This window comes from Halictus rubicundus, chromosome 1 (assembly GCF_050948215.1).
Source record: "Halictus rubicundus isolate RS-2024b chromosome 1, iyHalRubi1_principal, whole genome shotgun sequence".
In the NCBI taxonomy this organism is placed as follows: domain Eukaryota; kingdom Metazoa; phylum Arthropoda; class Insecta; order Hymenoptera; family Halictidae; genus Halictus; species Halictus rubicundus.
In genome coordinates this window covers 17,225,730-17,239,828 of record NC_135149.1, presented here as the reverse complement: position 1 = coordinate 17,239,828, position 14,099 = coordinate 17,225,730, and the positions used below count along the sequence as shown (strand labels likewise).

Below are 14,099 nucleotides of genomic sequence, written 5' to 3'. Positions count from 1 at the left end.
CAAGAACCGGTAAAAATGATACAAAGGAGAGACGACGACGCGACGGCTCGAGAGAAAAGGAAGACGAACGGACAGCCTTGGTAACGCGTGAAATTGAAGTGGATTTGTGACAAGTGGCTGCTAACGACGTGTACACAGTCGATGAACGCCGGGCTGCATAGAAAATGAGACCGGAAACCCGGGCCGAGCAGAGCGTGTGGGCTCTCTCTCCCTCTATCGCGCGCGCGCGCGCGCGGGCGTGTTGTTTCCCTGCCTGCCCATCGATATTCCCCGTTTAATCTTGGCTTCGACGAGTAATGGCGACAGTTGAATTACTCTTGCCCCGGCTCATCCGTCGTTTTTCTTGTTAAGAGTCGCCGCCCGGGGTGTTTTAAATGGAACTGGAGCGACAGCGGTGATGACCGTGCCACACGGCCCGACCTGGCCCGGCGCGGCGCGGCGCGGCGCGCGAAGGTTCACGTCATGTCGCTGTTACGAGAAGACAGACAGCTTGCAACCCCGGGGAAAAATTGTCACGGCGCCACACCGTGCACGGCCGCGGAGTTCCAGATTGTAATCGTTACGGTCCGGCAATTGAAACTTGCGAATTTTTCCGAGAGCTCTCTTCGGATGCTCGAGAGCCTCCGAAGAGTGGGCTGGAACCGGACGAGCCTCGAGGACTGTTGTCGGAATATGTGCACGTTGGAAAAATGAACGTGACCGGTTCGATCTTTTTTCGGAGGTCCAGTGTTCGGCGGGTAATTACACCGGAAAATGTAATTAGAGGCTCGAGGACCTACACGTCGCACTATGAGATGTCTCGCCTTCTGCGAGAATAAATTTTCGTTTATTTATTTCTCAGTCATTTTTAGAGCTCTGAAGACCTTCGAATATATTAGGTCGTCCCATAAGTTCGTGCCTGTATGCATGTATGAAAAGTGTTTTAATGGAAAACCGCAGAAATTGTATAGTGACGGTATGATGTCTTTGCCAAAAAGGTCAGAAGAGGTTGTGGAATGAAAGGGTGATTACATATTTTATTTTTAGAATTTAAATGGTACAGTTGTAAACGGCACGAACTTATGGGACGACCTAATAGAAGACTAAAGAAGATGGAAAGACAGTGGTCGAGTCGCTGGATAACTGGATGATCGAGGATTCACTGTAGGGTAAGGGACTCAGATACTGAGGGGGTACCAATTACTGTGCCTATATTTATTATACTTCTTTTAAAGCATAATGAATATTAAAAAAGAGATATAAAATTTTGTTCACTAAAACTAGTTAATATACATGTTATATATCTCTTTTTGAATATTCATTATGCCTTAAAAACAAGCGTAATTAATATAGGCACAGTAATTGGTACCCCCACAGTAATGGGGTCTCTTACGCTATCATGAATTACAGTGATCTCTCTATATATGTCGTCAAGGCCTGGAGGATAAACGTCGCGAAATTATCCTCACTACCGCGGAGTAAACCCTGTGATGGGCCACGAAGCTCGAGAGACTTGGGTATGTCTCCTGCACGATACACGACGCTGGCAAGACCTGTGTTCTTGACATATATCGAGAATTCACTGTAAACAGGCGAATGTGATCCAAGTTGTGGCGTGTTTGGGGTCGTTTTAATCAGAAAAACGTGACGAATATGTTGGTAATAATGCCATAAAAAGTCGTAGCGTCATAAAAATTTCGTTGACTGTGTACCTATTAATCAAATATACTTCGTTACTTAACCAATAAGCTTGTTAATGGAATTGACGATAATTTGATCGCGCTAGAAGCATGATACGGACCTTGGTCCTGTGGATTCGTGTCGCGTAGCTTGAGAGATCGATGGAGTGATCCTGATTGTGTTTTTTACGGAGTTTCTCTTGGCCGGTTGCTCGGAAGTTCGGGGACGAAATTAGAACTCTGGAATAACGAAGCAAATACATTCCGAAGTTCGGTAACTGCGCGGAATTGTCGAGAAGTATTTTGAACCATGTATTGTTCGGAACTTTGAACTTTTTAGCTCTCTCTCTCTCTCTCTCTCTCTCTCTCTCTCTCTCTCTCTCTCTTCCTCTTCCCGCCCTCACTCTTTCGCGACTGTCAAACTTTAAACTTTGGAATTTCTGCACTCACGGAGACGCAATTGTGTGTACTGGGAAATTCAATGGAGCAGTCTTCCATTTTCTTAAAATTTCTTCCGCTTCTAGGTCGTAAATTTTTCAGCTCTTCGGCTCACGCGACCCTATAAATAACTGAGCGAGGCAAGACTAATTAAAATTCACTGATGTTAGAACATTTTAGCATGATCTACTGGCTTGATAGCAGTTTCGGTGGCTTTCGTTGAAGTGATGTATGGGTTGTCTTATAAATATGTATAATAATCTTGAAAGCCACTTTCTCAACCTTTAAGTGAGCTTTGAAAATGGTCTTAAAAATAATATGTACTCTGACAGTGATAACAAAATTTAAACGAGAATTAATGTATAAAATGTTCTGTTTTCAGGATCGTTCATAACATATCCTGACTATGACGTGAACAGGCTCGAACCTCCAATTACAAGTGAGTTTTATCATTATTATCCACATTGTGCAATCAAATTAATACGTATTTTTTACAATTAAAAAATCGGTACTTGTCATACACAGTTCACGTTTTACCGCAATACTTTAAAAATACACAGAAAGACCCACCTGAAAAAGTAAAAAACTCAGATTGTACATATTTTTATTCAATTCATATATTTCCACGAATAAAATGCAAATACATAGAACATCCGCAACAAAGGTGAAAAGAAATTTTTAAGCCGTCCTCGTTGAAATCAAGCGAAACATTCGACGCTCCTTTTGCGAGTACAATAAACTCGTTAAATTTCAGTTCGTCGAGTACCCCGTACACAAACGCGAGACTCTTTTATAATTTACGTATAAATACCGAAACAACAATTGGTACACTAGCGGAACAGGTTTGGATTGAAAACAACTGGAGAACTTCCAGAAGAAGCTCGCAGCTCGCCTTCAACCTCTCGCGCCCGCCAATCTTCCAACGTAAATATTTGTATGTCAATTACTCTCTTTCCTTCCACCTTCACGGAATCCAATTTGCCTCGGTCTGTTCCGAGTATATTTGCTCGTATAAGTTTGAAACACCGAGCGCCATCGCTCCGCCCCGGATAAAGCAATCCTTCGCGACGTGACACCTTTAAGGAACGCTTACGAGTTCGTGGCAAACTTTACCTTTGCTCTTTCTTCGGTTTCTTCTTCCTCTTCGGGGCCAACGTTGCGAAAAACCGGCGGTCTACATTCCTAGCGCTTTGGTGTCCGGTCTTGAAAGCTGTACACACCGATCACGCGACGCTCGTGCTAGGTGGACAAACATTGTTCCTCATTTCCTTCACGGAAGGACGAACGCAAAATCTCGAACAGAATTTCCCTGGAGAGTGGAGCTCGATCAAATAATATTTATTATTGGTAGTTTGTGGATTTTATGCATTTATGACAAAAAAATAGAGGCGCGATACCACGGTCGATTTTACGGACGGAAGAACGTCAATAGTCGGATCGATTCGTGCTCGCAAATGGGTGAAATTTTTTTATGACATTTTGATTTTTATGGTGAACAAACACGCGGAAGAATGATGCTGGATTCGCTCGTTGTTAGATGAGAGCAATGAAAGTTGGATAGCCGTTTGAATTTTATATGAAAGCGAATGAATATAGAGCTCGAACGAAATTATACAGGTAATTTAGCGAGAAAGAAAATTTATTAAATGACACGACAGAGTGACGGGACAAATACAAAATTTAATTTCATTGCACTGTGCAGATATTATTTAGGTATAACTCCATTCAAGCGTAGTCACTTTGAGCTCGTCTGATAATTAAGCACTCGGTCATGGAATTATTCATGATATTCTTTCCACGTTACAGTATTATTAATGCAGTAAATACCTTTAGGCGAAAACGTTTTACTGGATTTATTTAAAGATTTTCACAAATGTTGTTTGCTGAAATATTTATTCAATAACACAAAGCGTGCAAGTACAACAGTCTACAATTTTAAATACACTCAACTGGAAGCAATTTTCTCAATCGATTTGCTCTTTAGTAATCGATTGATGCAATTTTTACGATAATGATAATTTTGACAAATGAATTATAATTATGAAAAATGTGTATTTGCTCATCGCTGACCACTCACGTCTAAGTGACGAGACAACTTTTTGCAAATCAACTACCTCTCGTCTATTATAAATTCAATTGATCATTCAGATATAACTTGAGTAATCAAGTTACATGAATTTCGAATATACCGACGTCGAGAAATTAGTTATTTGAAATTCCACTCGTTTGATGATAAAAACTGGGTACGATAAATATTTTATTCTGAATTTAACAATGTACTTAGAAATATACATGCCGCATATGAGTTTTGAAATATCACATAATGTATCAAATATCATATAATGCATAGCCTGACGCAGAATGTGCGGGTAACAGTATAAACCATAGCACGTTAAGCAAGAAAGCCTGGCACACGGTACGTCGACTATGCATTACATCGTTGAACTCGGAATAAAATATACATCCCTTTAGTTATTACTATCAAAGAGGTAGAGTTTAAAATGGGGGTAACTACCGCGTTTAGTTTCTACGTTCTTTAATTTACCACGAAATTACATTCAACGTACTATTATACCGGGGAACCTCTTTCACATTTCTACTCTAGTTTCTCGTTATTAATAGTTTTGTTTTTAAGTTGTCTCATATCCATGTACAATGGGCGAATTTCATTCCTTGAACCTACCATCGATGGGAAAATTAACGAAAATAAATATTTATATAATATAAAATAAATACTCCCTCTGTCCCATAATAATAGTAGCAAGTGAATATTTAAACGGGAATTATTGGCGAATGCAGCTGTAAATTATGTTGTAGCGCGAAATTGCGAAGCCTTCAATGAAAATCAATGTTTCACGACATCTGTCATTTGTTTTGACACATTTTCCAATCTTTAGGTTAACCTAATTATTACGAATTGTAACTATTCTTCGAATTTCATCCGCTGATCAAAACAATTGCTTTATTTCAGTTGAATACCAACTCATTGTAAAAGTAAGATGAAAACAAGAGAGTTTGAAGCACAATGGTTCCAGTAATTTTAAGCTTACGCATACAGGGAAAGCAAAGCTTCGCAGCCAAGGGATCCTACCTACAAGTTTCAAATGCAGTAACGAAATTATTGAAAAATCCAGAAACTATCTGAACACTCAAAATAAAAGTAAGGAGTAATATCTTTAATTTAGTGTTTAATTTAATCTAGTTTTTTGATAATAAATATTGCGTTCTATATTTATTTCCTTTTGCTACTATTATTATGGGACAAATTAAATTAATCAACTGCTACTATTATTATACCGCAGAGGGAGTACAGTAATTTCTCTGTATATGTCGCCAAAGCCTCGATGATACGCGTCGTGGAATTATCCCCATTACCGCGGGGTAGTGGCAGCGAAGCTCGAGAGGCCTCGGACGCCGAGCAGCGTAAACATAACACAGCTCGGGTATGTTTCTTGGACGATACACGACGCTGGCAAGACCCGTGTTGTTGACATATACCAGAATATACCAAAATATATTAGAATATACCAGGATATACCAGAATATACTAGAATATTTCAGAGTACACCAGAATATGTCAGAATATACTAGAATATACCAGAATATACTGGAATATTCCAGAATATACTAGAACATTTCAGAGTATACCAGAATATTTCAGAGTATACCAGAATATGCCAGAATATAGTAGAATATAACAGACTATACCAGAATATACCAGAATATACTATAATATACAAGAATATACCAGAATATACTAGAATATACTAGACTATACCAGAACACACTAAAATATACAAATATATATTAGAATGTAACAGAATATACCAGAATATACTAGTATATATCAAAATATACCAGAATATACTAGAATATACCAGAATATGCCAGAATATACCAGAATATACTAGAATATAACAGTATATGCGAGAATATACCAGAATATACCAAACACAGTAGAATATACAAGAATATACTGGTATATCGAGAATTCACTGGATCTTTTATTTCTGACATTTCTACAAACCTGTCCTGCGTAAAGTGTAAAGGTACAGAAACAGATGATAAAATCGTTCGAATAATTACAAGCAATTTTCGACACAGTACACACTGTCGCTGCTAGTAAAATTGTTTTGCCATCGAGCAACATTTTTCCGCGGCAAACTGGCTGCAGGAGTGGCGAGCAAACACTCGACATCGTTCGTTTCAATTCATCGGTCGGAAGAATGATCTCAATGGAGACCGTTTGCTCCAATTATTGACCGTGTAATTCGTTCGTCTCGCCGGTGTTTCGCATAATTGTGCAAGCCGCTCTCTCTCTCTCTCTCTCTCTCTCTCTCTCTCTCTCTCTCTCTCTCTCTCTCGATGCCTCCGAGCCTTGAAGCGATGCCTCTCGTAAATGCTCGGCCGGAGAACAACGAATCATTGTAATCGACGAAACGAGAACAACCAGGGGAACGGAGCCTTGTATAATGGCCGGCCTGTGTATCACGGTGACGACCGGTTCCTCGTTATCCTGTTGGGAGCCCGTGAATCACTCGACGTGCGAGAAATGACGAATTAGCGGCGTCGATAGACAGAGCGTTAGTCAGAAGGATCGGTTAGTCACCGGCTCACACCTCCGCCATCGCTCTCGTTGCTCTTTAGATGGTCCCCTCGTCTCTCTCTCTCTCCTCTCTCTCTCTCTCTCTCTCTCTCTCTCTCTCTCTCTCTCTCTCTCTCTCCTCACGGCGATCATCTCAGCCACCCAGCGTTCCTCTCCCCTCTTTCACGCCGCTCGTTTCTTCCTTTTGTGCTGCTGGTTCTTCCGTACCGATTTCTTCGGCTTTCGAACCACCTGGTCGAACCTTCTCCAATCGAGTTTAAATCTCTTCTTGTTAACACTTTACCCACCGGAAGCTTATTAACTCTTTGCTACACTTTTTTACCCTGTTCACCGGAATTGTTTTTCCTCGCGTCCCATCCGGTACATATACCGTTACTATTGTATTCAGCCACTGTGCACACGTGACCCACGTGCACAGCGAGCGCGTTAACTCGTCGAAGGGTTGACGTAACGTTCACCGAATCAATTTTCCGACCGATTACTGGAACAGTATCGAGCTGTTGCAAAAGAATCAATGTCCTCGGGCAAGCGGTTTCCTTCCCTCGCCGTGCAAACTCGTCGCCTGCGGCATTTTTAGAACGTCGATGGCGTTACTTAAGCCATTATTTAAGTGCCGTGCCAGGGGGACATTAAGTCGTTTCTGAAGTGCAATGCTATCATGGTATGTCCTTGACGAACCTGTTATTGGAATTCATGGTGAGTGACACAAAAGAAGGGAAAAAACCGTAACGACGAATGCGAAGCTTGTACGCATTGTGTAGGAGAGCCAGTATGTTACGAGAAACACAATATGGCACCTCGTGGCATAATGCTCGAGCTTCGCAATAGAATTACCTTCGCGCTGGGTGTAGGCATCCGCGTGTCAACCTCTGCTAAATTCGTTTTCTAACTTGTATCCTAACCACGCTCCCTGTCCCGATTATTTTCCTTCAAAACAGGACCGAAAAGTTTTGATAATCTCCTACATATCAAAATATGGTTCCAATTTTCTCGATTAAATTCAACTCAATTATTGCATTCTGAAATAATCAAATAAAAAATTTATCGAATATGTATGGATGCGCGGCCCTTAAAACTTTTCCATCGCCTCGGGTAAAATTCGTTGAATTTAATTTCATCAATTTTTTAAAATCGTTTTTCAACGCAGGGATTAAACGAATAATAATCTGACGATATTTGTCACAAACACAATTTAGTGACGTTGTTTATAAATTTTCGACAACAGTCGGGCCGCGCATAACACCCGTCAAAACGTTAAAAAGTTTCGTTTTATCCGGTCGCTTTGTCGAGACGAGCGGATAATAAAATTCATAAAATGCACGGCGTTCGGGCTGCGTCCTTTTTTACTGCGTCGAAACAATACGAGACTGCGTCGGGTCCGCACACGTCGCCATTTTCCACGGTTCTGTTCGTCTCCTTGCGTAATACGCCAGTGATTCACGAGTATTTACTGCCGCGCAGAACGGAGGTCAACGTAAGCGTGACTGAACATCGGAGCCGCGAATAATTCAAACGCGGTGTATGTATCGCGATATATTTTTACGACAGATTTGCATTTAAATGGTCCGCGGCGCTCGCTGCTCCTACGGCAACGCAATATTTCACGGTCGCCTAACGACGATCGTAACCGATTCTTTGCTTTTTCGGTGTCCCGACGACGCTTTTCTATGCTGTCCAGATCACCAATTGAAAACAGTTAGGTATACACTCCTCGACAAGAAGATCGGTAAGTGGCGGTGCAACCGAAAAGGGGGTGATTCTACAAGAAAAATTATTTAAATAAAAAGAATGTTTAATATACCACGTTTTTGAGACGGACTAAAAAGTATAAAATTATTTTTCCTAGTCCAATACAGATTCCTAACCCCACAGATAGTCCTGAAAATTTGTGATTGTGAATTTTGAATAGCTACGAAAATACTTGTAAGATTTAAAACGAAAAACGTGGGCCGCATGCAATAGGGATGCATGAATAGTTCACCTAAGTCACTAACAATTTTATTGCACTGCAAATGATATGAACTGTTGTGTGAGTTTTCTCAACGGCAGCTACTCTCTACACTCCTTACTATTATCTTGCACCCCACGTTTTTCATTTGAAATCTTACAAGTATTTTCACGGCTATTCAAAATTCACAATCACAAATTTTCGGGACTATCTGTATGGGGTTAGGAATCTGTATGAGGCTAGGAAATATTATTTCATACTTTTTAGTCCGTCTTAAAAACGCGGTACATAAAATTTTTTTTTTTTATTCATATAATCATTTTCTGCTTTTTAGTTTAGTGTGTGTTGTCATCCAGTTCTGAGCTATGTTTAAAGTTTCAAGTCTCTAGCTCATCGGGAAATTTCTACCGAACAGAGAAACAGACAGACAAGAAAGAGAGTTAATAAAAACGTGGTAAAAAAACAAGTCGAAAATGTGAAATAAAATGTTTTCCTTAAAAATATCCTAGATTTCTAATAAAATTTAAAAATATTCTAAATTTTTACCTATAAAAAATCGCGGCATCCCAAAATATAGATACATTTAAACCATTGTAAGGAAATATATGCCCATGACTTTTTTCAGAGGTACTATTTAGTCCATCTTGTTCCCAAAAGCATTCCAATGTGCGTTCGCTAGAATTGATCAAGTGGAGCCTGAAATGAACGTTCCGCGTTAGAGTAGCTCTAGAAAACTTTAAATAGGCGCAGCGGGCGGAACCGAATGACGTATTAAGCCGGAAATAGTTAAAATGTCTCCTTGAACGACTTTGAGAGGGAGAATCGATTATCCTTTTGTAATTGAACAAATAGAACTAGTGAGAAGAAGTTCAATCATACCATGATGACCAGACTGTGGATTTTATGCATTTAGGTATGACAAAAATGAATAGGTCCAACACAAAACTGTAGAAACATCAGAACAAGTTAAGGATATTTTTATATCCTTTTCGAATTACCAAAATTATTAAAAGAAAACCACATTTTTTTCGCGTTGTATTTCATGTTAATTATATTTCATCTAGTCATGATTCTATAACGAAATTCATAGTTATTTTAATTTTTTAGGCCAGATTGTCGAATTTTGTGCATTAGAGCGATAAACAATTTTTCTAAATTTTTCCAAGCATTAAGCACTGGTCCTATTTTATTTCGATTTGCTTCAACCACGTACACACAGTATAAAGATATAGATCCGTATAACGTCTCACAGTCCGCTTACAACAATTAAACCACCGAACACTCTAGGCAGTAAAGGTTAGACGACCGAGCCAGGTGTACAGTAATTATCAAGTTCTAAAATTAGTAATCACTAAGCTTTAGAAATCAGAAATTGCCTCTGCACGCTGCTAAATAATCCACACCCTCGCTTCTAGGGCTCCAACAATACACCCATATCGCGGTACGTGTTTTCTTACAATCGTAAATTATTTATTTAACGCGAGTTCACAGCATTGTGCCAGCTCCTCACGCGATTCGCCGCGCGAAGTGTATTTTTAATTTACGAAGTCTGTCTAATTGTGCCATATCTCTACGGAAGTCGCAGCAATTTGTTTCCACAGCTGGTGATTTCTTTATCTCTTCATTGTGCAATTTCGATCCTTTCTCCCCCCCCCCCCCCCCAGCTATGGAAAAAGTTCTGAAAATAACCGTTTCAAATCATTATACAAGTTGAGTCTCGTAATAAGACGACTTCAAATAACTCGTACGTTCTTTGTTTTTCGTTAATTATTCTTTAACAATCTTTCTAGGAAGTTCAACATTTTTCGGACACCCTGTATATGAAACAAAGTAGTATATTTCCGTAACTGTCCTATCGTTGGGTCTGCTAAGCAACAGTTCCAGCAGAGGTGCTACATTCTTTGCAGCGTGCCGAACGCAGAGAAAGATAGCGATTGAAAAAGAAAGATGGACTGAGGTTCGACGCTTCGATTCTCTGCTTCTCCTTCTTTTCGGTTCACCGTCCTCTTTCAGGCCCGAAACTTTAATCGCTCATTACACGAGTAATTATAAAAAAACAATACGAATACGATGGTAATAGTTCCATAAACAAAATAAATATTAGGGGGACCCATAAGTAATAAATTATTTTGAAATCTAAAACAAACTTTGTAGTAAATTCAGGTTTTTATTTCTTAATTTATTATATAATCTCCATCATTGTCAAGGACAATTTGCCATCTTTCCTGTAAATTTCCAATCCCCCTCTTATAGAAATCCAGGGTTCGTGAAGCAAAATGTGACTCAAGGTGCCTCCTAGCATTTCTATAGAAGTGAATATATTATTTCTTAAATAATGCTCCAGAGATCTGAAAAGATGATAGTCAGAGGGAGCAATATCCGGTGAGACGGGGTTGCGGTAAAACTTTCCATTGCAATTCTTTGATTTTTTCCTGAGTGAGTTTTGCTGTATGGGGCCGGGCATTGTCAATTTGCAGTATTACACCTTTTCTGTGGACTAAAAATGCCCTCTTCTTCAATAGTTCTAAATACAGCCGTTGTAATTGCTGACAATACAACTCAGCAGTAACTGTTTCTCCAGGTTTCCAAAACTCTAAGTTAATTATGCCACGACAGTCCCACCAATTGCACAGTAACACCTTCCTAAGTGATAAGCTACGTTTAGGGGTTGATATTACGGTTTGATTTGCAGAAAGCCATTGCTTGGAACGCTTTAAGTTATCATAAAGAATACATTTTTCATCTCCGGTAACGATTCTGCTAAGAAATGGATCTCTACGAAATCTCGATAGCAATGAAGTGTAAATTGATCGACGAATATTCTTGTTGGTCTCGGATAATTGATGCGGTACAAATATTCCTTGCCTATATGCCTTTCCCATTTCGTGTAGGTGCCTTTGTATAGTTGACCATGTGGAGCCAAGGCTCATCGATAATTCTTGTATACTTAATTCTGGCTCAGCTTCCACTAGAGATTTTAGGGTGTCATTATCAAATTCAACTGGTCGTCCACTTCGAGGCCTGTCAGAGAGATCATAATCACCAGCAGCAAACGTTCTGAACCAACGTTGACACTTGTTGACCTTCAATACATCTCCATAAACATCGCAAATTTTCTTTGTTGTTACCGTTGCATTAAATCCCACACGAAAATGAAAAAGTATGCAATGACGAGTATGATCCTTGGAAGGTACGGACGCCGCCATTTTATTACAGGGTTGTAAAATAAATTATACTTTTTAGAATATTTTGAACACAGGTTGCTTTACCGAAAACTGTAAAAGAATAGGTGTTTCCTCTTCAACGATCGGTACAGAGCTAAAGGCAAAACAAATTCTTTTCAAATAATTGATTACTTATGGGCATGTACCCCTAATAAATAAAAAAATTCAGAAAGTTGTAATCTTTTGCTTCGCTTGCATTGGCGCACGAGCATCACCGACATTCGACCCCTCCGTGACTAGATCATCGAGCGTGTTCACCGCTGGACTGGTACCATGGGGGATCCCCCGAGTGGTGGGAATATAATTTTGACAGTTACGGTAGAGTCCTTTGCGACAGTTTCAGAGATAATACTGCACATGCCTTATGTCCAAGGCTGCACGCCCGATTCGAAAGAAAACAGACGACTACTGTTTGAAGCAGTGTTTTATCTTTGTAGCGCTGACCTCAGGGTCTAGTTGGCCAATCGAAGTCAACGTTCAACAAGTCCTTCGATCAAGAGAACCTTTTGGTGAAGCGTGTTCGTGGTCGATAGGCGTTCAGTCTCGCAGCTAATGGCACGTAATGTTATCGACAGGCAGGCGGAGCGTGAAATTTAAGCAACTCGGATAATTGTTATTACATTGTAGAATTGCCGGTCGCGGCTTGGGAATCGTTTGCCGATACAGTTGCGTCTTAAAACCTGGCGTCATGCGTCAGGTATGCGGCGTAGCCTTACACCGCTATGAACGGACACGAGAGCTCGTTATGTGGGCGCTTCCGGCAAGGGCATGGGGCCTGATGTAATTGCATTTGACTGTCATTAGTTAAAATAACCAGCGTGAGTAACGCGTTAAAAACGTACAATGGCTGCGTGCGCGCTCGCTAGAGGAGAAAATCGTCCGCCATTGTCGCTCACGCATTCGTCTCCATAAAATACATTACTGGCATAAATAAGCCGCGTTTCTTGTCAAAGCGGAGGCATTCCGTCTTCATTATTGCACAATGTAACGTAATAACGCTACGTTTCGCGAAATAAGAACAGAAACGCTCTGTGTCGCCGCTATATTACACTACGGTGAGCAGTTCGCGGAAAATCCCGACGCGTTTATCGTCAAAACAGACTGCACTACGATATTTGACAGTTTGCTTTAATCATTTTCGTTCTTTGCTTTGTTTTTAGATTTATTAAACGAAAGTAGCCAACATGGCGAATTCAGACTTCGTGACTTCCCCAAAAATTGCCTATATTTAGACTGTGACGATTTCGTAGAAAATGATCTCACGACAGTAAATTTGGATTCATTTTAAAGCTAGAAGCCTCTAGTTTCGTAATACGTCGTTCGTTTTATTTCGAGATTTGTTTTCATGATGTAGCGAGCGAGAAACTTTCTACATTATTGCATTGCCAAAAATACAATTACTATAATTAGACTGTAGATTTTCAGAAGAATAAACACGTTTCCATTCGGTTCCAGTCTCTTGCAATCGATGCAATTTTTATTTTGCATAAAGATTCTTTTTTATCTTGATTTTTATTTTGCATAAATATTGTATCGTATTACTTCTTTGTTACAGAGTGGGTGTGCAGAAAAATCGCGACTCCACGATATGTACTCACCTCCGTTCAAACGCCGAGGAACGGTTTAAAAAGGCGACTAGACGCAGCAAGGTAATAATTACGACTTCATCTTAAGTCTACTTACAATTTCGCTGCGAACGTTATTAAAAACGGTAATATTTTCAGCCACCTAAGCCTTGTTTGCATAACAAACGGGGCATTTCGCGAATAATTCCTTTCGTTGCACTTTCGCGTGCTTATCTTTAATGTTTTCTCCATTGTGCCGCTCTACTTCACTTTTCCCTTTCGCAAACTTTGCGTTAATTAAGCTGCGGGAAAAGTGTTGAGGGTAATTGCGTATTAACTCGAACAGCGTTCGCGATTTTTCTTTTCTTGTTTCCGTTGCCGTGTAACTCGCACGGATCGATTGAAATTTTCGTCGGAAATAACACACTCTCTCTCTCTCTCTCTCTCTCTCTCTCTCTCTCTCTCTCTCTCTCTCTCTCTCCTCCTTTTGAGGCGATTTCTGCGACTTTTCTTCTGTGGACAATAAAGGAAAATTACTTCCTGCTGTCTATTTCGGTTAGTTTAGCATGTGGTGCTTCCTTATAATTTTAAAATTATAAGAAAGATTTTAACGTACCTGTTAAGTAAAAAATGTATGTTATATTGTAACTATGTTGTAAA

General features: G+C 40.0%; 1 long non-coding RNA gene across 1 annotated transcript in view; it reads left to right on the top strand.

Moving 5' to 3' along the window:
* LOC143355791 (uncharacterized) overlaps positions 1–13,860 on the top strand; it is a 31,470-nt gene extending 17,610 nt beyond the window's left edge. Inside the window, exons 2-3 of the long non-coding RNA XR_013082559.1 lie at positions 2,479–2,535; positions 13,430–13,860. This is a non-coding gene — a long non-coding RNA (uncharacterized LOC143355791). The remainder of the gene's footprint in view (positions 1–2,478; positions 2,536–13,429) is intronic.
* Positions 13,861–14,099: the final 239 nt, after the last annotated feature.